Source organism: Camellia sinensis, unplaced genomic scaffold (assembly GCF_055761805.1).
Source record: "Camellia sinensis isolate YWXY unplaced genomic scaffold, ASM5576180v1 Unanchor2, whole genome shotgun sequence".
NCBI classification, from domain to species: domain Eukaryota; kingdom Viridiplantae; phylum Streptophyta; class Magnoliopsida; order Ericales; family Theaceae; genus Camellia; species Camellia sinensis.
This window is the reverse complement of record NW_028129079.1, coordinates 681,585-706,166: the sequence shown is the minus strand read 5'-3', so window position 1 is coordinate 706,166 and position 24,582 is coordinate 681,585.

Below are 24,582 nucleotides of genomic sequence, written 5' to 3'. Positions count from 1 at the left end.
GCTGGCAAGTAAGGCACTTCGATACGAAAACAGCCACATCTCTCTTCATACCCCGCCACCAAAATTGGCGACCCAAATCCTGATACATTTTAGTACCTCCCGGATGCACCGTAAGGCGCGAATGATGAAACTCTCGGAGTACTTCCTCTCGGCAAGACTCCGGTACAAACAAACGGTCTCGGTATCTCACACTCAGGTCGGGATACACCGTCAAACCCTTCTCAACTTTCCCACTGGAGATCTTCTCTCGGAGGGATTCTACCTCAAGGTCACCTCTCTGTGCCTCTAACACTCTAGTCACAAGTGTAGGCTGCGCAACAACAGAAAACAAGGCCGCAGCCTCAACAGATTCGCCCAGTAGCAAGTCAAACTCGCCAAGTGCTCCCAACATCACCCATTCCCGGATGGCTATACAAGCTACATCACTAATGGTTTTCCTACTAAGGGCATCGGCCACAACATTGGCCTTTCCCGGATGATAATGTAACTCAAAATCATAATCCTCGATGAACTCCATCCATCTCCTCTGCCTCAAATTCAAGTCTCTCTGTGTAAACAGATACTTCAAACTCTTATGATCCGAGAATACCTCGAACCTCTCACCATAAAGGTAGTGCCTCCAGATTTTCAAGGCAAAGATCACAGCTGCTAACTCTAGGTCGTGTGTGGGGTAATTCTTCTCATGTATTTTCAACTGACGTGAGCCATAAGCTACCACTTTCCCCTCTTGCATCAACACACAACCCAAACCCTCTCGTGAGGCATCACAGTAAACCGCATAACCCAACCCTCTCTCCGGAATAATCAACACCGGAGCGGTGGTCAATCTAATTTTCAACTCTTGGAACGACTTTTCACAAGTCTCACTCCACACAAACTTGACTCCCTTCCGAGTCAGCCTAGTCAACGGTGACGCTAACCTGGAGAAATCTTTCACAAACCGACGGTAATACCCAGCTAATCCCAGAAAACTGCGGATCTCAAACACACTCTTAGGCTGTGCCCAATCTTGCACTGCCTCAACCTTGGATGTATCAACAGACACCCCTTTCCCGGATACCACGTGGCCTAAGAATTTGACTTCCCTCAGCCAGAACTCACACTTCCCAAACTTGGCATACAGCCTATGGGCTCTAAGTAACTCAAGCACCACTCTCAAGTGTGCCTCGTGCTCCTCCTCAGAAGACGAATAAATAAGGATATCGTCCACGAAGACAACCACAAATCGGTCTAAGAACTCCCGGAAAATCCGGTTCATCAAGTCCATAAAGACTGCCGGTGCATTGGTAAGTCCGAATGGCATCACCAAAAACTCGTAATGGCCATACCGCGTACGGAATGCCGTCTTAGGAATATCTTCCTCCCTGACCCTCAACTGATGGTAACCCGATCTCAAGTCTATCTTAGAGAAACAACGGGAACCCTTCAACTGGTCAAACAAATCATCTATACGGGGCATAGGGTACTTATTCTTAACCGTAGCCCGATTCAACTTCCGGTAGTCTATACACAATCTCAAGGCACCATCTTTCTTTTTAACAAAGAGGGCCGGTGCTCCCCACGGTGAAACACTAGGGCGAACAAAGCCCTTATCTAGCAATTCCTGGAGCTGAACTTTCAACTCAACCAACTCTGCTGGAGCAAAACGGTAAGGTGCCATAGAAATCGGTGCCGTACCAGGCACTAAATCAATAGAGAACTCTATCTCTCGGTGAGGTGGCAAACTAACAAGATCTTCCGGAAAGACATCCGAATACTCACAAACCACCCTCGGTAATACATACTGGGTATCACCACGCTCACCACTCTCAAAGCTAGCAAGTAGACTACTAAGCTCACTTCGCCCTCGCGAATCATACCCCGGTGGCAAAACACTACCAACCCGGTCTCCCAAGAAATGGAACCACTCCCCGCTCAAGGTACACAATGTAACCCTCTGGCGGTAGCAATCAATAACAGCCCGGTATGACGATAACCAGTCCATACCCAAAATAACATCAAAACCCTTCATGGGCATGACAACAAACGGAAAAGGAAGCCTATAGTCGGCGACCTCTATATCACATCCTCTAACACCCTGTTTCAGAATCAACTCACCACCCAAAGGCGATACCACACAAATAGGAGATGCTAACTGTGCTAACTCCAATTCCAAAACAGATGCAAATGCAGCAGATACAAAAGAATGAGATGCACCCGTGTCTATCAACACATTAGCAACTGAGTTGCAAAACAGAAAAGTACCTCTCACTACTGATGGAGCCGGTACTAAATCCTGCGCGGTAACAGCATACACGCGCCCCGTAGGCCCCTGGTCTACCTGCTCACCTCTCGGAGCAAAAGACTGCTGCACAGACTGGGATGACGAAGCTCCCGGATTGGCCCTCGAGGCCTGCACAGACTGAGCTGGCTGAAAACCCTGCGTCTGTCTAGAACCAGACGCTCCCGAAGTGGCACTCAACTGTGGGCAAAACCTCTTCATGTGCCCAGGTTGTCCACACTGATAACAAGTCAAGAGCTGCCCCCTGCCCAAACTCTGACTCTGCGGTCTAGCTGAAGAAGAAGCAGCTTTCTGACCCCCACCCTTCTGCGGGCAAACAGATACCTTGTGACCCAGCTGGCCACACTTGTAACAAGTGAAATCCCCCTGACCACCTCTCCCGGAGCCTGCACTCGGCACTGGGAAGGTCGATCTAGCAACACCACCCTGCGACTGCTGAGGGTTATAACCCTTCTGTCTCCTGCCATCACCCTGACTATCCTGGCTCCTCTTGGAGCCTCTCTGACCCTCATCCTCCTCCTGCATCATAAGCTCCATATGAGCTGCAGCGTCCACTAGGTGTCTATACTCTCGAATATAAGACCCACCAATTCTCAACTTGAGGCCCCGCCTCAACTTCCGCTCAAACTCATAGCAACGGCGTTCCTCAGACGCCACCAGTTCAGGTGCAAACCTAGACAGACTGGTAAAAGTAGCCTCAAACTCGGCCACTGACAAGCCCTGCTGATTAAGCCGGCTAAACTGATCCCTCAGCTTTTCCCTAGCTGCTGCTGATAAAAACCTCTCCTGAAAAGCATTCACAAACGCCTCCCAAGTACCACCAACACGAGCTTTCTCGTACTTCCACCATTGACCCGCATCTCCCTTCAGTTGAAAGGATGCCAAGGTCACTTTCAGTGCTCCGTCCTCGATGCCAAGCATCTCAAACGTCTTCGTTGTCTGTTCGAGCCATTCATCTGCCTTAAGCGGCTCTTTAGGATCCCCGATAAACTCGTCTGGATTACACCGGAAGAACTCCCTCTTCAAGAAGGAAGGCCCTGTCTCAGCTGCCTGATTCCCAGCTCTAAGAATACCCAAAGCTCCCGCTATCTCTCTGGCCAAGGCACCCATAGCCTGCTGACCTACTGGCTCGGCCACATTGGCCTGCCCAACTCCCTCCTGCACTGCCGGAATCTCACCCTGTAACGGTACTTCCTGCCTCGCAGGTCTACCACGCCTAGCACCTCTTCCTCGTCCTGACATCCTAATAAAGGCAACACAGAACGTTAGCACATTCATAGGTGTGCCGAAACTAAACACTCACGTCCTAATGCATGGACAAGTGTAATTCACTCCACATCAGCATATAAACACATAAGCACTCACGAATTTCATTTCTGGATAATGATAGTCCCGAGACGTTACTAGAGTTCCGGTTAGAAACAGCATTGATCAAGTGCCTTTCCAACAAGACTCCCAGAAACTCAAGGATCCAATCAACATCCTAGAAATTAAATCCCATACCCACATAGTCACATAAGCATGTTAGCATTTAAGCACATAGCATATGATACTACATCTAAGTCTCTATCAAGCGAGACAAACCCATTGTGATACTAATCACTTCCCACGTACCCAAAGTATTCGAACCCGGTACGCTCTGATACCAAGTTGTAACGCCCTCAAAAAATAACATTAAACCCATCAGATAAGACATGCATTTACATATAAACTAACCACATTTCTTTTTTTGAAATTGAGTTTCATTACATAGTATTACATGTTAACATCAAAACAAAATGCCCTACGGGCTTACAGCTTTCCAAGTTAACACTTGGTTAAAACAAAAGAGTACTAACTCGTTTACACATTAAGCCCTTGGCTTGAAGTTACGTGTAATACATCAAAAGTAAAACAACTACGCTATGTCCGCCTCTAGCCTCCCAAGCTATGTCCTTGGAGGTGGCATGCTTCCTGTACCTGAAAATGATATTCCCATATAGGGTGAGCCACAGCCCAGTAGAAATACACTAAACCAACCATGGACAATGACTAAAACATTAGCAATTGATAGTTGGTCAACACTGATACAATCACATAAATTACATATTTATGTCAACGACTTACAAGTCCCAATTACTTTTCATTTTCCCTGTTTCAACAGATAAGCATGCTAGCTCTATCATCATTTCCACAGATATATATAAAAACTATATCTCACATTCAGATAAGCATAAAAGCTATATCCACATTCTCAACAGATATGTATATCAACAATATCCACAGATAAGCATACAAGCTGTATCCACACTCTACAACAGATATGTATATCAACAATATCCACAGATAAGCATACAAGCTGTATCCACACTTCACAAAGATAAGCATATGAGCTCTATCTTCACTTCTCTAGACAAGCATATGAGCTCTGTCTACGGAGTTCATCCCCTATCTCCTCCCAATACCTATCCGGTTTAGAGGTACATCCCCTATCTTCCCCTAAACCGCGGAGTACATCCCCTATCTCCTCCTCTACACATAACGTATATAAACACATTGGTTCTATATACAATCACACAATACACACAATTAATGTATTGTATCAACCGTCAAGTTCCATGACACATTCCATTGATTAGTTTCCGTTTACCTAATCATCATGCATTGTCTACAACAATCTCGACTATCCTCTACCGATAGCCCAAAGCAGTTATTTCTAATACAGAAAATAAATGCACAAATGGATATTCAATCAACATTTCATTTCCTCATTTCTCACCAATTAATTATCCCAATTAATTAAACAATGTAATTAGGCCATTTTCCATAATTACCATTTCAACCCTTAGGTCCCATTTTCATCAATGATTCAACGATCATTCCATTTTTCTATGCCAAACATGCATCTAGGTTTATTATGAATAAAACCCCAACTTTTGCAAAATTACACAAAGCCCCAAACTTTCACAAAATTACCAAACCAAGCCCAACATCTCAAAATACCAAAATTTAAAGACAAAACCCATAGAGAGGAGTAGGTTATCCCTACCTCAAATTCGGAGTCCCAAAGGAGAAGACGAAAAAACCCCACGTGCTCCAAAACCCGAGATTTTCAGATTAAAATGAAGCCCTCGACGATCAACAACTTTTTTGTAAAGGCCAAAGGTGAGTAAATCACTCCTACTAGATCAAAACCTAGAGAGAAGGTAGAGTCTAGAGTGAGAGGCTCAACAATGGTGATTTTGGAAAAGTAAGAGAGAGAAGAGAAAGTGAAAAAGTGATTTGAAAAGTCACAATTTCGGGACTTTAACCCAGGTCTCCGCTCGAGCGTAAAACACCCCGCTCGAGCGGCCACTCACAGACTTCCGCTCGAGCGGCCAACCTCCCGCTCGAGCTCAGAATGCACTCGCTCAGCACATTTGCAGAACCAGGCCTCCGCTCGAGCTCCCAACCCTACGCTCGAGCTCACAACACTGCACAACAAGATACTGGATGGATGTATTCCCCGCTCGAGCGCCAACACCTCCGCTCGAGCGGACAGGCCAAAAATCTGGGCAACTAGTTTTGGTTTCTAAACTCAACCAACCTGTAACCAACCCGCCCAACACATCCTATAACTCAAATACAAAGTAAGAAAGGATGTAAACAAGGTAATAAACAACTACCAACATCCACGGACACATGTCCGGATCACTGTACAACAAGGGTAAAACCCGGGATCGCTATAGTTAAGGTGTATTGGTTTCTTGAATGAACTTTAACGTTTAATTTTAGGCAGTTTCCATTTCTATTTTTATTCAACTTCTATTTTGATTCAATTTCCTTTTCTATTAAATTTCCTTTTTTATTTAATTTCCAAATCGATCGTTAAGGTATAGTGGTTTCTTGAATGAACTTCCACGTTTAATTTTATGAAGTTTCCATTTCGATTTTTATTAAACTTCTATTTTTATTCAATTTGCATCTCCATTCAATTTCCAATTTTATTTAGTGTCCAAACAGATCGTTAAGGTGTAGTGGTTTCTTGAACGAACTTCCATTCTTAATTTTATGGAACTTCCATTTTTATTTTTATTCCACTTCCATTTTTATTTAATTTCCTTTTCTATTCAATTTCCATTTTTACTTAATTTCCAAATAGATCGCTAAGGTATAGTGGTTTCTTGAATGAACTTCCATTTTTGATTTTATGCAACTTCCATTTGTATTTTTATTCCACTTCCATTTTTATTCAATTTCCTTTTCTATTCAATTTCATTTTTTATTTAATTTCCTAATAGATCATTAAGGTATAGTGGTTTCTTGAATGAACTTCCATTTTTGATTTTATGCAACTTCCATTTGTATTTTTATTCCACTTCCATTTTTATTCAATTTCCTTTTCTATTCAATTTCATTTTTTATTTAATTTCCAAATAGATCGTTAAGGTATAGTGGTTTCTTGAATGAACTTCCGTGTTTAATTTTATGCATTTTCCGTTTCTATTTTTATTCAACTTCTGTTTTTATTCAATTTCCCTCTCCATTCAATTTCCTTCTTTATTTAATTTCCAAATTTATCGTTAAGGTGTAGTGGTTTCTTGAATGAACTTCCACGTTTAATTTTATGCAGTTTCCATTGCTATTTTTATTCAACTTCTATTTTTATTCAATTTCCATCTCCAGCGAATTTCCTTTTTTTATTTCATTTCCAAATGGATCGTTAAGGTATACTTGTTTCTTGAAAGAATTTCCGTGTTTAATTTTATGCAGTTTCCGTTTCTATTTTTTTTCAACTTTTATTTTTATTCAATTTCCATCTCCAATCAATTTCCATTTTATTTAATTTCCAAAGAGATCGTTAAGGTGTAGTGGTTTCTTGAATGATCTTCCACGTTTAATTTTATGCAGTTTCCGTTTGTATTTTTATTCAATTTCCAATTCTATTCAATTTCGTTTTTTATTTAATTTCCAAATAGATCGTTAAGGTATAGTGGTTTCTTGAATGAACTTCCATGTTTAATTTTATGCAACTTTCATTTTTATTTTTATTCCACATCCATTTTTATTTAATTTCCTTTTCTATTCAATTTTCGTTTTTTATTTGATTTCCAAATAGATCGTTAAGGTATATTGGTTTCTTGAATAGGCTTCCATTTTTAATTTTTTGCAACTCCCATTTTTGCTTTTATTCAACTTCTATTTTTATTCAATTTCTTTTTCTATTCATTTTCCTTTTTTATTTAATTTCCAAATAGATCGTTATGGCATAGTGGTTTCTTGAATGAACTTCCATTTTTAATTTTTTGCAACTTCCTTTTTTATTTTTATTCTACTTCCATTTTTATTCAATTTCCTTTTCTATTCAATATCCTTTTTTTATTTATTTTCTAAATAGATCGTTAAGGTATAGTGGTTTCTTGAATAGACCTCCATTTTTAATTTTATGCAACTTCTATTTTTGATTTTATTCAACTTCCATTTTTATTGAATTTCCTTTTCTTTTCATTTTCCTTTTTTATTTAATTTCCAAATAGATCGTTATGGTATTGTGGTATATTGAACGAACCACCATTTTTAATTTTATGCAACTTTCATTTTTATTTTTATTCCACTTCCATTTTTATTCAATTTCTTTTTCTATTCAATTTCCTTTTTTATTTAATTTCCAAATAGATCGTTAAGGTATAGTGGTTTCTTGAATGAACTTCCATGTTTAATTTTATGCAGTTTCCATTTCGATTTTTATACAACTTCTATTTTTATTGAATTTCCATCTCCATTCAATTACTTTTTTATTTAATTTCCAAAGAGATCGCTAAGGTGTAGTGGTTTCTTGAATGAATTTCTACGTTTAATTTCATGCAGTTTCCATTTCTATTTTTATTCAACTTCTATTTTTATTCAATTTCCATCTCCAGTCAATTTCCTTTTTTTATTTCATTTCCAAATGGATCGTTAAGGTATACGTGTTTCTTGAATGAACTTCCGTCTTTAATTCTATGCAGTTTCCATTTCTATTTTTATTCAACTTTTATTTTTATTCAATTTCCATCTCCATTCAATTTCCATTTTTATTTAATTTCCAAAGAGATCGTTAAGGTGTAGTGGATTCTTGAATGAACTTCCACGTTTAATTTTATGCAGTTTCCATTTCTATTTTTATTCAATTTCCATCTCCATTCAATTTCCTTTTTTTATTTCATTTCCAAATAGATCGTTATGGTATAGTGGTTTCTTGAATGAACTTCCATGTTTAATTTTATGCAGCTTCCATTTCTATTTTTATTCAACTTCTATTTTTATTCAATTTCTATCTCCATTCAATTTCCATTTTTATTTAATGTCCAAATAGATTGTTAAGGTGTAGTGGTTTCTTGAATGAACTTCCATTCTTAATTTTATGCAACTTCCATTTTTATTTAATTTCCTTCTCTATTCAATTTCCTTTTTTATTTAATTTCCAAATAGATCGTTAAGGTATAGTGGTTTCTTGAATGAACTTCCATTTTTGATTTTATGCAGCTTCCATTTGTATTTTTATTCCACTTCCATTTTTATTCAATTTCCTTTTCTATTCAATTTCATTTTTTATTTAATTTCCAAATAAATCGTTAAGGTATAGTGGTTTCTTGAATGAAATTCCATGTTTAATTTTATGCAATTTCCATTTCTATTTTTATTCAACTTCTGTTTTTTTCAACTTCCATCTCCATTCAATTTCCTTCTTTATTTAATTTCCAAATTTGTCGTTAAGGTGTAGTGGTTTCTTGAATGAACTTCCACGTTTAATTTTATGAAGTTTCCATTACTATTTTTATTCAACTTCTATTTTTATTCAATTTCCATCTCCAGTGAATTTCCTTTTTTTATTTCATTTCCAAATGGATCGTTAAGGTATACTTGTTTCTTGAATGAATTTCCGTGTTTAATTTTATGCAGTTTCCATTTCTATTCTTATTCAACATTTATTTTTATTCAATTTCCATCTCCAATCAATTTCCATTTGTTTTTAATTTCCAAAGAGATAGTTAAGGTGTAGTGGTTTCTTGAATGAACTTCCACGTTTAATTTTATGCAGTTTCCATTTCTATTTTTATTCAATTTCCAATTCTATTCAATTTCGTTTTTTTATTTAATTTACAAATAGATCGTTAAGGTATAGTGGTTTCTTGAATGAACTTCCATGTTTAATTTAATGCAACTTTCATTTTTATTTTTATTCCACATCCATTTTATTTAATTTCCTTTTCTGTTCAATTTCCTTTTTTTATTTGATTTCCAAATAGATCGTTAAGGTATAGTGGTTTCTTGAATAGGCTTCCATTTTTAATTTTATGCAACTTCTATTTTTGTTTTTATTCAACTTCTATTTTTATTTAATTTCCTAATCGATCGTTATGGTATAGTGGTTTCTTGAATGAACTCCCATTTTTAATTTTATGCAACTTTCATTTTTATTTTTATTCCACTTCACTTTTTATTCAATTTCCTTTTCTATTCAATTTCCTTTTTTTATTTAATTTCCAAATAGATCGTTATGGTATAGTGGTTTCTTAAATGAACTTCCATTTTTAATTTTATGCAACTTCAATTTTTATTTTTATTCTATTTCCATTTTTATTCAATTTCTTTTTCTATTCAATTTCCTTTTTTTATTTAATTTCCAAATAGATCGTTAAGGTATAGTGGTTTCTTGAATAGACTTTCATTTTTAATTTTATGCAACTTCTATTTTTGTTTTTATTCAACTTCCATTTTTATTGAATTTCCTTTTCTATTCATTTTCATTTTTTATTTAATTTCCAAATAGATCGTTATAGTATTGTGGTATATTGAATGAACCTCCATTTTTAATTTTATGCAACTTCCATTTTTATTTTTATTCCACTTCCATTTTTATTCAATTTCCTTTTCTATTCAATTTCCTTTTTTATTTAATTTCCAAATAGATCGTTAAGATATCGCGGTTTTTTGAATGAACTTCCATGTTTAATTTTATGCAGTTTCCATTTCGATTTTTATACAACTTCTATTTTTATTCAATTTCCATCTCCATTCAATTTCCTTTTTGATTTAATTTGCACAGAGATTGCTAAGGTGTAGTGGTTCCTTGAATGAACTTCCACGTTTAATTTCATGCTGTTTCCATTTCTATTTTTATTCAATTTCCATCTCCAGTCAATTTCCTTTTTTTATTTCATTTCCAAATGGATCGTTAAGGTACACTTGTTTCTTGAATGAACTTCCGTGTTTAATTTTATGCATTTTCCATTTCTATTTTTATTCAACTTTTATTTTTATTCAATTTCCATCACCATTCAATTCCCATTTTTATCTAATTTCCAAAGAGATCGTTAAGGTGTAGTGGTTTCTTGAATGAACTTCCACGTTCAATTTTATGCAGTTTCCATTTCTATTTTTATTCAATTTCCATCTCCATTCAATTTCCATCTCCATTCAATTTCCTTTTATTATTTCATTTCCAAATAGATCGTTAAGTTATAGTGGTTTCTTGAATGAACTTCCATGTTTAATTTTATGGAGTTTCCATTTCTATTTTTTTTCAACTTCTATTTTTATTCAATTTCAACCTCCATTCCATTTCCATTTTTTTTTAATTTCCAAATCGATCGTTAAGGTGTAGTGGTTTCTTAAATGAACTTCCATTCATAATTTTTTGCAACTTCCATTTTGATTTATATTCCACTTCCATTTTTATTCAATTTCCTTTTCTATTCAATTTCCATTTTTATTTAATCTCCAAATAGGTCGTTAGGTTATCGTGGTTTCTTGAACGAACTTCCATGTTTAATTTTATGCAATTTCCATTTCTATTTTTATTCGACTTCTATTTTTATTCAATTTCCATCTCCATTCATTTTCCTTTTTTATTTAATTTCCAAATAGATCGTTAAGGTGTAGCGGTTTCGTGAATGAACTTCAACGTTTAATTTTATGCAACTTCCATTTTGATTTTTATTCCACTTCCATTTTTATTCAATTTCCATTTTTGTTCAATTTCCTTTTTTATTTAATTTCCAAATAGATCGTTAAGGTATAGTGGTTTTTGAATGAACTTCCACGTTTAATTTTATGCAGTTTCCATTTCTATTTTTATTCTACTTCTATTTTTATTCAATTTTCATCTCCATTCAATTTCATTTTTTATTTAATTTCCAAATAGATCGTTAAGGTATAGTGGTTTCTTGAATGAACTTCAACGTTTAATTTTATGCAGTTTCCATTTCTATTTTTATTCCACTTCAGTATTTATTCAATTTCCTTTTCTATTCAATTTCTTTTTTTATTTAATTTCCAAATAGATCGTTAAGGTATAGTGGTTTATTGAATGAACTTCCATGTTTAATTTTATGCAGTTTCCATTTCTATTTTTATTCAACTTCTATTTTTATTCAATTTCCATCTCCGTTCAATTTCCTTTTTTATTTAATTTCCAAAGACGTCGCTAAGGTGTGGTGGTTTCTTGAATGAACTTCCACATTTAATTTCTTGCAATTTCCATTACTATTTTTATTCAAATTCTATTTTTAATCAATTTCCATCTCCAATCAATTTCCTTTTTTTATTTCATTTCCAAATGGATCGTTAAGGTATACTTGTTTCTTGAATGAACTTTCGTGTTTAATTTTATGCAGTTTCCATTTCTATTTTCATTCAACTTTTATTTTTATTCAAGTTCCATCTCCATTCAATTTCCATTTTTATTTAATTTCCAAAGAGATCGTTAAGGTGTAGTGGTTTCTTGAATGAACTTCCACGTTTAATTTTATGCTGTTTCCATTTCTTTTTTTATTTCATTTCCAAATAGATCGTTAAGTTATAGGGGTTTCTTAAATGAACTTCCATGTTTAATTTTATGGAGCTTCCATTTCTATTTTTATTCAACTTCTATTTTTATTCAATTTCCATCTCAATTCAATTTCCATTTTTATTTAATTTCCAAATCGATCGTTAAGGTGTAGTGGCTTCTTGAAAGAACTTCCATTCATAATTTTTCGCAAATTCCATTTTGCTTTTTATTCAACTTCCATTTTTATTCAATTTCCTTTTCTATTCAATTTTCCTTTTTATTTAATTTCCAAAGAGATCGTTAAGGTATAGTGGTTTCTTGAATGAACTTCCATGTATAATTTTATGCAGTTTCCATTTCTATTTTTATTCAACTTCTATTTTTATTCAATTTCCATCTCCATTCAATTTCCTTTTTTATTTAATTTCCAAATAAATCGTTAAGGTGTAGTGGTTTCTTGAATGAACTTCCACGTTTAATTTTATGCAACTTCCAATTTGATTTTTATTCCACTTCCATTTTTAGTCAATTTTCATTTCTGTTCAATTTCCTTTTTTCTTTAATTTCCAAATAGATCGTTAAGGTATAGTGGTTTCTTGAATAAACTTCCATGTTTAATTTCATGCAGTTTCCATTTCTATTTTTATTCAACTTCTATTTTTATTCAATTTCCATCTCCATTCATTTTCCTTTTTTATTTAATTTCCAAATAGATCGTTAAGGTGTAGCGGTTTCGTGAATGAACTTCAACGTTTAATTTTATGCAACTTCCATTTTGATTTTTATTCCACTTCCATTTTTATTCAATTTCCATTTTTGTTCAATTTCCTTTTTTATTTAATTTCCAAATAGATCGTTAAGGTATAGTGGTTTTTGAATGAACTTCCACGTTTAATTTTATGCAGTTTCCATTTCTATTTTTATTCTACTTCTATTTTTATTCAATTTTCATCTCCATTCAATTTCATTTTTTATTTAATTTCCAAATAGATCGTTAAGGTATAGTGGTTTCTTGAATGAACTTCAACGTTTAATTTTATGCAGTTTCCATTTCTATTTTTATTCCACTTCAGTATTTATTCAATTTCCTTTTCTATTCAATTTCTTTTTTTATTTAATTTCCAAATAGATCGTTAAGGTATAGTGGTTTATTGAATGAACTTCCATGTTTAATTTTATGCAGTTTCCATTTCTATTTTTATTCAACTTCTATTTTTATTCAATTTCCATCTCCGTTCAATTTCCTTTTTTATTTAATTTCCAAAGACGTCGCTAAGGTGTGGTGGTTTCTTGAATGAACTTCCACATTTAATTTCTTGCAATTTCCATTACTATTTTTATTCAAATTCTATTTTTAATCAATTTCCATCTCCAATCAATTTCCTTTTTTTATTTCATTTCCAAATGGATCGTTAAGGTATACTTGTTTCTTGAATGAACTTTCGTGTTTAATTTTATGCAGTTTCCATTTCTATTTTCATTCAACTTTTATTTTTATTCAAGTTCCATCTCCATTCAATTTCCATTTTTATTTAATTTCCAAAGAGATCGTTAAGGTGTAGTGGTTTCTTGAATGAACTTCCACGTTTAATTTTATGCTGTTTCCATTTCTTTTTTTATTTCATTTCCAAATAGATCGTTAAGTTATAGGGGTTTCTTAAATGAACTTCCATGTTTAATTTTATGGAGCTTCCATTTCTATTTTTATTCAACTTCTATTTTTATTCAATTTCCATCTCAATTCAATTTCCATTTTTATTTAATTTCCAAATCGATCGTTAAGGTGTAGTGGCTTCTTGAAAGAACTTCCATTCATAATTTTTCGCAAATTCCATTTTGCTTTTTATTCAACTTCCATTTTTATTCAATTTCCTTTTCTATTCAATTTTCCTTTTTATTTAATTTCCAAAGAGATCGTTAAGGTATAGTGGTTTCTTGAATGAACTTCCATGTATAATTTTATGCAGTTTCCATTTCTATTTTTATTCAACTTCTATTTTTATTCAATTTCCATCTCCATTCAATTTCCTTTTTTATTTAATTTCCAAATAAATCGTTAAGGTGTAGTGGTTTCTTGAATGAACTTCCACGTTTAATTTTATGCAACTTCCAATTTGATTTTTATTCCACTTCCATTTTTAGTCAATTTTCATTTCTGTTCAATTTCCTTTTTTCTTTAATTTCCAAATAGATCGTTAAGGTATAGTGGTTTCTTGAATAAACTTCCATGTTTAATTTCATGCAGTTTCCATTTCTATTTTTATTCAACTTCTATTTTTATTCAATTTCCATCCCCGTTCAATTTCGTTTTTTATTTAATTTCCAAATAGAACGTTATGGTGTAGTGGTTTCTTGAATGAACTTCCACGTTTAATTTTATGCAGTTTTCATTTCTATTCAATTTCCTTTTTTATTTAATTTCCAAATAGATCGTTAAGGTGTAGTGGTTTATTGAATGAACTTCCATGTTTAATTTTATGCAGTTTCCATTTCTATTTTTATTCAACTTCTATTTTTATACAATTTCCATCTCCATTCAATTTTCTTTTTTATTTAATTTCCAAATAGATCGCTAAGGTGTCGTGGTTTCTTGGATGAACTTCCACGTTCAATTTTATGCAACTTCCATTTTGATTTTAATTCCACTTCCATTTTTATTCAATTTCCTTTTTCTATTCAATTTCCTTTTTTATTTAATTTCCAAATAGATCATTAAGGTATACTGGTTTCTTGAATGAACTTCCATGTTTAATTTTATGCAGTTTCCATTTCTATTTTTATTCAACTTCAATTTTTATTCAGTTTCCATCCCCGTTCAGTTTCATTTTTTATTTAATTTCCAAATAGATCGTTATGGTGTAGTGGTTTCTTGAATGAACTTCCACGTTTAATTTTATGCAGTTTTCATTTCTATTTTCATTCAATTTCCTTTTCTATTCAATTTCCTTTTTTATTTAATTTCGAAATAGATCGTTAAGGTATAGTGATTTATTGAATGAACTTCCATGTTTAATTTTATGCAGTTTCCATTTCTATTTTTATTCAACTTCTATTTTTATACAATTTCCGTCTCCATTCAATTTCCTTTTTTATTTAATTTCCAAATAGATCGTTAAGGTGTAGTGGTTTCTTGAATGAACTTCCACGTTTAATTTTATGCAACTTCCATTTTGATTTTTATTCCACTTCCATTTTTATTCAATTTCCTTTTTCTATTCAATTTCCTTTTTTATTTAATTTCCAAATAGATCATTAAGGTATAGTGGTTTCTTGAATGAACTTCCATGTTTAATTTTATGCAGTTTCCATTTCTATTTTTATTCAACTTCTATTTTTATTCAATTTCCATCTCCATTCAATTTCCTTTTTTATTTAATTTCCAAATAGATCGTTAAGGTGTACCGGTTTTTGAATGAACTTCCATTCTTAATTTTATGCAACTTCCATTTTGATTTTTATTCCACTTTCATTTATATTCAATTTCCTTTTCTATTCAATTTCCTTTTTTGTTTAATTTCCAAATAGATCGTTAAGGTTCAGTTGTTTCTTGAATGAACTTCCGTGCTTAATTTTATGCAGTTTTCATTTCTATTTTTATTGAACTTCTACTTTTATTCAATTTCCATCTCCATTCAATTTCCATTTTTATTTAATTTCCTAACAGATCGTTAAGGTGTAGTGGTTTCTTAAATGAACTTTCATTCTTAATTTTATGCAACTTCCATTTTTATTTTTATTCCACTTCCATTTTTATTTAATTTCTTTTTCTATTCAATTTCCATTTTTATTTAATTTCCAAATAGATCGTTAAGGTATAGTGGTTTCTTGAATGAACTTCCATTTATAATTTTTTTGCAACTTCCATTTTATTTTTATTCACTTCCATTTTTATTCAATTTCCTTTTCGATTCAATTTCATTTTTTATCTAATTTCCAAATAGATCGTTAAGGTATAATGGTTTCTTGAATGAACTTTCATTTTTAATTTTTTGCAACTTCCATTTTTATTTTTATTCAACTTAGATTTTTATTCAAATTTCTTTTCTATTCAATTTTCTTTTTTTATTTAATTTCCAAATTGATCATTAAGGTATAGTGGTTTCTTGAATAGACTTCCATTTTTAATTTTATGCAACTTCTATTTTTGTTTTTATTCAACTTTCATTTTTATTCAATTTCCTTTTCTATTCATTTTCCTATTTTATTTAATTTCCAAATAAATCGTTATTGTATAGTGGTATCTTGAATGAACTTCTATTTTTAATTTTATGCATCTTCCATTTTTATTTTTATTCCACTTCAATTTTGATTCAATTTCATTTTCTATTCAATTTCCTTTTTTATTTAATTTCCAAATAGATCGTTAAGGTATAGTGGTTTCTTGAGTGAACTTCCACGTTTAATTTTATGCAGTTTCCATTTCCATTTTTATTCAACTTCTATTTTTATTCAATTTCCATCTCCATTCAATTTCCTTTTTTATTTAATTTCCAAAGAGATCGTTAAGGTGTAGTGGTTTCTTGAATGAACTTCCACGTTGAATTTTATGCCATTTCCATTTCTATTTTTATTCAACTTCTATTTTCATTCAATTTCCATCTCCATTCTATTTCCTTTTTTTAATTTCATTTCCAAATAGATCGTTAAGTTATACTGGTTTCTTGACTGAACTTCCGTGTTTGTTTTTATGCAGTTTCCATTTCTATTTTTATTCAACTTCCATCTCCATTCTGTTTCCATTTTTATTTAATTTCCAAATAGATCGTTGAGCATAGTGGTTTCATGAATAAACTTCCATGTTTAATTTTATGCAGTTTCCATTTCTATTTTTATTCAATTTCCATCTCCATTCAATTTCTTTTTTTATTTAATTTCCAAATAGATCGTTAAGGTGTAGCGGTTTGTTGATTAAACTTCCACGTTTAATTTTATGCAGTTTCCATTTCTATTCTTATTCAACTTCTATTTTTATTCAATTTCCTATTCTTTTCAATTTCCTTTTTTATTTAATTTCCAAATAGATCGTTAAGGTATAATGGTGTCTTGAATGAACTTCCATGTTTAGTTTTATGCAGTTTCCATTTCTATTTTTATTCAACTTCTATTTTTATTCAATTTCCATCTCCATTCAATTTGCATTTTTATTTAATTTCCAAATAGATCGTTAAGGTGTAGTGGTTTCTTGAATGAACTTCCACGTTTAATCTTATGCAGTTTCCATTTTTATTTTTATTCAACTTCTATTTTTATTCAATTTCCTTTTCTATTCAGTTTCTTTTTTAATTTCATTTCCAAATAGATCGTTAAGGTATAGTGGTTTATTGAATGAACTTCCATGTCTAATTTTATGCAGTTTCCAATTCTATTTTTATTCAACTTCTATTTTTATACAATTTCCATCTCCATTCAATTTCCTTTTTTATTTAATTTCCAAATAGATCGTTAAGGTGTAGTGGTTTCTTGGAGGAACTTCCACGTTTACTTTTATGTAACTTCCATTTTGATTTTTATTCCACTTCCATTTTTATTCAATTTCCTTTTTCTATTCAATTTCCTTTTTTTATTTAATTTCCAAATAGATCATTAAGGTATAGTGGTTTCTAGAATGAACGTCCCCGTTTAATTTTATGCAGTTTCCATTTCTATTTTTATTCAACTTCTATTTTTATTCAATTTCCATCTCCATTCAATTTCCTTTTTTATTTAATTTCAAAATAGATCGTTAAGGTGCACTGGTTTTTGAATGAACTTCCATTCTTAATTTTCTACAACATCCATTTTGATTTTTACTCCACTTTCATTTTTATTCAATTTCCTTTTCTATTCAATTTCCTTTTTTATTTAATTTCCAAATAGATCGTTAAGGTATAGTGGTTTCTTGAATGAACTTCCATGTTTAATTTTATGCAGTTTTAATTTCTATTTTTATTCAACTTCTACTTTTATTCAATTTCCATCTCCATTCAATTTCTATTTTTATTTAATTTCCTAACAGATCGTTATGGTGTAGTGGTTTCTTAAATGAACTTCCATTCTTAATTTTATGCAACTTCCATTTTTTTTTTTATTACACTTCCATTTTTATTTAATTTCCTTTTCTATTCAATTTCCATTTTTATTTAATTTCCAAATAGATCGTTAAGGTATAGTGGTTTCTTGAATGAACTTCCATTTATAATTTTTTTGCAACTTCCATTTATATTTTTATTCACTTCCATTTTTATTCAATTTCCTTTTCGATTCAATTTCATTTTTTGTCTAATTTCCAAATAGATCGTTAAGGTATAGTGGTTTCTTGAATGAACTTTCATTTTTAATTTTTTGCAACTTCCATTTTTATTTTTATTCAACTTAGATTTTTATTCAATTTTCTTTTCTATTCAATTTTCTTTTTTCATTTAATTTCCAAATTGATCATTAACGTATAGTGGTTTCTTGAATAGACTTCCGTTTTTAATTTTGTGCAACTTCTATTTTTGTTTTTATTCAACTTTCATTTTTATTCAATTTCCTTTTCTATTCATTTTCCTATTTTATTTAATTTCCAAATAAATCGTTATTGTATAGTGGTATCTTGAATGAACTTCCATTTTTAATTTTATGCATCTTCCATTTTTATTTTTATTCCACTTCAATTTTTATTCAATTTCCTTTTCTATTCAATTTCCTTTTTTATTTAATTTCCAAATAGATCGTTAAGGTATAGTGGTTTCTTGAGTGAACTTCCACGTTTAATTTTATGCAGTTTCCATTTCCATTTTTATTCAACTTCTATTTTTATTCAATTTCCATCTCCATTCAATTTCCTTTTTTATTTAATTTCCAAAGAGATCGTTAAGGTGTAGTGGTTTCTTGAATGAACTTCCACGTTGAATTTTATGCCATTTCCATTTCTATTTTTATTCAACTTCTATTTTCATTCAATTTCCATCTCCATTCTATTTCCTTTTTTTATTTCATTTCCAAATAGATCGTTAAGTTATACTGGTTTCTTGAATGAACTTCCGTGTTTGTTTTTATGCAGTTTCCATTTCTATTTTTATTCAACTTCCATCTCCATTCTGTTTCCATTTTTATTTAATTTCCAAATAAATCGTTGAGGTATAGTGGTTTCACGAATGAACTTCCATGTTTAATTTTATGCAGTTTCCATTTCTATTTTTATTCAATTTCCATCTCCATTCAATTTCTTTTTTTATTTAATTTCCAAATAGATCGTTAAGGTGTAGTGGTTTGTTGATTAAACTTCCACGTTTAATTTTATGCAGTTTCCATTTCTATTTTTATTCAACTTCTATTTTTATTCAATTTCCTATTCTTTTCAATTTCCTTTTTTATTTAATTTCCAAATAGATCGTTAAGGTATAATGGTGTCTTGAATGAACTTCCATGTTTAGTTTTATGCAGTTTCCATTTCTATTTTTATTCAACTTCTATTTTTATTCAATTTCCATCTCCATTCAATTTGCATTTTTATTTAATTTCCAAATAGATCGTTAAGGTGTGGTGGTTTCTTGAATGAACTTCCACGTTTAATCTTATGCAGTTTCCATTTCTATTTTTATTCAACTTCTATTTTTATTCAATTTCCTTTTCTATTCAGTTTCTTTTTTAATTTCATTTCCAAATAGACCGTTAAGGTATAGTGGTTTATTGAATGAACTTGCATGTCTAATTTTATGCAGTTTCCATTTCTATTTTTATTCAACTTCTATTTTTATACAATTTTCATCTCCATTCAATTTCCTTTTTTATTTAATTTCCAAATAGATCGTTAAGGTGTAGTGGTTTCTTGGATGAACTTCCACGTTTACTTTTATGTAACTTCCATTTTGATTTTTATTCCACTTCCATTTTTATTCAATTTCCTTTTTCTATTCAATTTCCTTTTTTATTTAATTTCCAAATAGATCATTAAGGTATAGTGGTTTCTTGAATGAACTTCCCCGTTTAATTTTATGCAGTTTCCATTTCTATTTTTATTCAACTTCTATTTTTATTCAATTTCCATCTCCATTCAATTTCCTTTTTTATTTAATTTCAAAATAGATCGTTAAGGTGCACTGGTTTTTGAATGAACTTCCATTCTTAATTTTCTGCAACATCCATTTTGATTTTTATTCCACTTTCATTTTTATTCAATTTCCTTTTCTATTCAATTTCCTTTTTTATTTAATTTCCAAATAGATCGTTAAGGTATAGTGGTTTCTTGAATGAACTTCCATGTTTAATTTCATGCAGTTTTAATTTCTATTTTTATTCAACTTCTACTTTTATTCAATTTCCATCTCCATTCAATTTCTATTTTTATTTAATTTCCTAACAGATCGTTATGGTGTAGTGGTTTCTTAAATGAACTTCCATTCTTAATTTTATGCAACTTCCATTTTTTTTTATTCCACTTCCATTTTTATTTAATTTCCTTTTCTATTCAATTTCTATTTTTATTTAATTTCCAAATAGATCGTTAAGGTATAGTGGGTTCTTGAATGAACTTCCATTTATATTTTTATTCCACTTCCATTTTTATTGAATTTCCTTTTCTATTCAATTTCATTTTTTATCTAATTTCCAAATAGATCGTTAAGGTATAGTGGTTTCTTGAATGAACTTTCATTTTTAATTTTTTGCAACTTCCATTTTTATTTTTATTCAACTTAGATTTTTATTCAATTTTCTTTTCTATTCAATTTTCTTTTTTTATTAAATTTCCAAATTGATCATTAAGGTATATTGGTTTCTTGAATAGACTTCCATTTTTAATTTTATGCAACTTCTATTTTTGTTTTTATTCAACTTCCATTTTTATTCAATTTCCTTTTCTATTCATTTTCCTATTTTATTTAATTTCCAAATAAATCGTTATTGTATAGTGTTATCTTGAATGAACTTCCATTTTTAATTTTATGCATCTTCCATTTTTATTTTTATTCCACTTCCATTATTATTCAATTTCCTTTTATATTCAATTTCCTTTTTTATTTAATTTCCAAATAGATCGTTAAGGTATAGTAGTTTCTTGAATGAACTTCCACGTTTAATTTTATGCAGTTTCCATTTCCATTTTTATTCAGCTTCTATTTTTATTCAATTTCCATCTCCATTCAATTTCCATTTTTATTTAATTTCCAAAGAGATCGTTAAGGTGTAATGGTTTCTTGAATGAACTTCCACGTTGAATTTTATGCCATTTCCATTTCTATTTTTATTCAACTTCTATTTTCATTCAATTTCCATCTCCATTCAATTTCCTTTTTTTATTTCATTTCCAAATAGATCGTTAAGTTATACTGGATTTTTGAATGAACTTCTGTGTTTGTTTTTATGCAGTTTCCATTTCTATTTTTATTCAACTTCCATCTCCATTCAATTTTCATTTTTATTTAATTTCCAAATAGATCGTTAAGGTATAGCGGTTTCATGAATGAACTTCCATGTTTAATTTTATGCAGTTTCCATTTCTATTTTTATTCAACTTCTGTTTTTATTCAATTTCCATCTCCATTCAATTTCTTTTTTTATTTAATTTCCAAATAGATCATTAAGGTGTAGTGGTTTCCTGATTAAACGTCCACGTTTAATTTTATGCAGTTTCCATTTCTATTTTTATTCAACTTCTATTTTTATTCAATTTCCTTTTCTTTTCAATTTCCTTTTTTATTTAATTTCCAAATAGATCGTTAAGGTATAATGGTGTCTTGAATGAACTTCCATGTTTAGTTTTATGCAGTTTCCATTTCTATTTTTATTCGACTTCTATTTTTATTCAATTTCCATCTCCATTCAATTTGCATTTTTATTTAATTTCCAAATAGATCGTTAAGGTGTAGTCGTTTCTTGAATGAACTTCCACGTTCAATCTTATGCAGTTTCCATTTCGATTTTTATTCAACTTGTATTTTTATTCAATTTCCTTTTCTATTCAATTTCCTTTTTTATTTAATTTTCAAATAGATCGTTAAGGTATAGTGGTTTATTGAATGAACTTCCATGTTTAATTTTGTACAGTTTCCATTTCTATTTTTATTCAACTTCTATTTTTATTCAATTTCCATCTCCATTCAATTTCCTTTTTTATTTAATTTCCAAATAGATCGTTAAGGTGTAGTGGTTTCTTGAATGAACTTCCACGTTTAATCTTATGCAGTTTCCATTTCTATTTTTATTCAACTTCTATTTTTATTCAATTTCCTTTTCGATTCAATTTCCTTTTTTATTTAATTTCCAAATAGATCGTTAAGGTATAGTGGTTTATTGAATGAACTTCCATGTTTAATTTTATGCAGTTTCCATTTTTATTTTTATTCAACTTCTATTTTTATACAATTTCCATCTCCATTCAATTTCCTTTTTTATTTAATTTCCAAATAGATCGTTAAGGTGTAGTGGTTTCTTGAATGAACTTCCACGTTTACTTTTATGTAACTTCCATTTTGATTTTTATTCCACTTTCATTTTTATTCAATTTCCCTTTTTATTTAATTTCCAAATAGATCGTTAAGGTATAGTGGTTTCTTGAATGAATTTTCATGTTTAATTTTATGCAATTTCCGTTTCTATTTTTATTCCACTTCTACTTTTATTCAATTTCCATCTCCATTCAATTTTCATTTTTATTTAATTTCCTAACAGATCGTTAAGGTGTAATGGTTTCTAAAATGAACTTCCATTCTTAATTTTATACAACTTCCATTTTTATTTTTATTCCACTTCCATTTTTATTTAATTTCCGTTTCTATTCAATTTCCATTTTTATTTAATTTCCAAATAGATCGTTAAGGTATAGTGGTTTCTTGAATGAACTTCCATTTTTAATTTTATGCAACTTCCATTTATATTTTTATTCCACTTCCATTTTTAGTCAATTTCCTTTTCTATTCAATTTCATTTTTTATTTAATTTCCAAATAGATCGTTAAGGTATAGTGGTTTCTTGAATGAACTTTCATTTTTAATTTTATGCAACTTCCATTTTTATTTTTATTCAACTTAGATTTTTATTCAATTTTCTTTTCTATTCAATTTTATTTTTTTATTTAATTTCCAAATTGATCATTAAGCTATAGTGGTTTCTTGAATAGACTTTCATTTTTAATTTTATGCAACTTCTATTTTTTTTTTATTCAACTTCCATTTTTATTCAATTTCCTTTTCTATTCATTTTCCTATTTTATTTAATTTCCAAATAAATCGTTATGGTATAGTGGTATCTTGAATGCACTTCCATTTTTATTTTTATTCCACTTCCATTTTTATTCAATTTCCTTTTCTATTCAATTTCCTTTTTTATTTAATGTCCAAATAGATCGTTAAGGTATAGTGGTTTCTTGAATGAACTTCCACGTTTAATTTTATGCAGTTTCCATTTCCATTTTTATTCAGCTTCTATTTTTATTCAATTTCCATCTCCATTCAATTTCCTTGTTTATTTAATTTCCAAAGAGACCGTTAAGATGTAGTGGTTTCTTGAATGAACCTCCACGTTGAATTTTATGCCATTTCCATTTCTATTTTTATTCAACTTCTATTTTCATTCAATTTCCATCTCCATTCAATTTCCTTTTTTTATTTCATTTCCAAATAGATCGTTAAGTTATACTGGTTTCTTGAATGAACTTCCGTGTTTGTTTTTATGTAGTTTCAATTTCTATTTTTATTCAACTTCTATTTTTATTCAATTTCCATCTCCATTCAATTCCATTTTTATTTAATTTCCAAATTGATCGTTAAGGTATAGTGGTTTCATGAATGAACTTCCATGTTTAATTTTATGTAGTTTCCATTTCTATTTTTATTCAACTTCTGTTTTTATTCAATTTCCATCTCCATTCAATTTCCTTTTTTTATTTAATTTCCAAATAGATCGTAAAGGTATAGTGGTTTCTTTAATGAACTTCCATGTTTAATTTTACGCAACTTTCATTTTTATTTTTATTCAACATCCATTTTTAATCAATTTCTTTTTCTATTCAATTTCCTTTTCTTATTGAATTTCCGAATAGATCGTTAATGTATAGTCGTTTCTTGAATGAACTTCCATTTTTATTTTTATTCAACTTCCATTTTTATTCAATTTCTTTTTCTATTGAATTTCCTTTTTTATTTAATTTCCAAATAGATCGTTAAGGTGTAGTGGTTTTTTTAATGTACTTCCATTTTTAATTTTATGCAACTTCTGTTTTTTATTTTATTCAACTTCCATTTTTATTCAATTTCCTTTTCTATTGAATTTCCTTTTTTATTTAGTTTCCAAATAGATCGTTAAGGTGTAGTGGTTTCTTGAATGAACTTTCATTTTTAATTTTATGCAACTTTCATTTTTATTTTTATTCCACTTCCACTTCCATTTTTATTCAATTTCCTTTTCTATTAAATTTCCTTTTTTATTTAATTTCCAAATAGATCGTTAATGTATAGTGCTTTCATGAATGACCTTTCGTTTTTAATTTTATGCAACTTCCATTTTTATTTTTATTCAACTTCCATTTTTATTCAATTTCTTTTTCTATTGAATTTCCTGTTTTATTTAA